Source organism: Gekko japonicus, unplaced genomic scaffold (assembly GCF_001447785.1).
Source record: "Gekko japonicus isolate JY-2015 unplaced genomic scaffold, Gekko_japonicus_V1.1 scaffold1204, whole genome shotgun sequence".
Taxonomy (NCBI): Eukaryota; Metazoa; Chordata; class Lepidosauria; order Squamata; family Gekkonidae; genus Gekko; species Gekko japonicus.
In genome coordinates this window covers 402,518-404,024 of record NW_015171540.1, presented here as the reverse complement: position 1 = coordinate 404,024, position 1,507 = coordinate 402,518, and positions in this window count along the sequence as shown.

Sequence of the window (1,507 nt, the reverse complement as noted above, 5' to 3'; positions counted from 1 at the left end):
CTAGGATTCCAAAAATGGGATTTAGCCCAGATTTAGAACTGTGGCTTGTGGGGAGCAGCGAATTTTGCTAATCTTCCTGCATTTAGACATTGTGGCAAAATGGAGTTAATCAACCTCGGAATGGTTTAGTCAAGCCGCACGTGCTAAAGGAGGGAGGGAAAAGGGGAGCACGTGAGCAGAGGGAAAAAAGCCTGTGACTGTGCCGGACGCTGCCTTGCTGTCTGAATGTAGCCTGGCTCTTTTGCCTCTTCTCTTGATCCCAGGGGTCATTTCGTAGAAAAAGAGGTGCAGGAGCTCATTAGCATAACTCATTAGCATAACTTATTTGCATATGTCACACACCCTGAAAGCACCGGAAGTGTGTCAGAAGGCAACACCCTCCACTCAGGCTCCCCTGGACTGTTTTGGATTGCTAGCTATTGGGGGGACGGGACATGCAGATCTGTCCTCACAGAGGAGGGAGAGCTTGTACCTGAAAAAAACTTGGTTTTAAAGATGCCACTGGACTATTTTGGACTGTGGGGCCAGGGGGAGTTCTGCAACTTTCCTGGCTGCTTCTTTATCTGACTGAGGGCTGCTGGGAGCAGGGGGTGGGGCTTGTTGCATGTGCCGGCCCCCTGGTCTCCTTACTGCCTGAGCTCCGCTCCTGTGCGCTCCCACAGGAAATGACCTCTGCTTGATCCTACCCTCAACATGTATTTAGAAACCAACAGAAGGTGGGGGAGGGGGGGGGGGGGGGGATCCAAGCCACCAGTATCAGATGAAGGGCACGCATCTTGATGGGAAAGTTTAAACAAGAGAGAGCCTGTGAGATCTTTTGGGGGAGTGGAAACCCCACTTCTCTCCTTTTCTTGCTTGCTGGGCTGCCCCTTTAGGCTTTGGATTGCCTCCCTTCCAGTGGCTCCCTTCACGTTGCCTCCCTCATCACCACCACTGATCTTGCCAGATCCAGCTACGGCATGCCCTCTCTGACCCTGGCACCAGCTCCCCTGCTCCAGCGGCTCTCACTCTCCTTTGCCATCCCCAGATTGCCTGCCCTCCTAGCAGCTGCCACTATCTCCTGCTGGCGCCTTGCTAGCTTTTACATGCCATTGTGGGTTGCTGTGGAAGCATTAACCAACTGCCACCTGGCCTTTGGGTTGTGAACACATGAAGCTGCCTTCTACTGAATCAGATCCTTGGTCCATCAAAATCAGTATTGTCTACTCAGACTGGCAGCAGCTCTGCAGGGTCTCAGTCTGAGGTCTTTCACATCACCTACTGCCAGAACCTTTAACTGGAGATGCTGGGGATTGAACCAGGGACCTTCTGCATGCCAAGCAGAGGCTCCATCTCTGAGCCACAGAGTGGTGTGTGTGAGTGCGTGATGACGGTACTTGCACAAATATTACTATTATCTTGGAGGTGAGGAGTTGCCTCCAATGCGTTACTTCTTTATTTATTTACTAGCTGCAAAGCCCGTTGAGGATGAAGTCAACGGGCCCTAGAAAGGTAGGGTGGGTGGGTG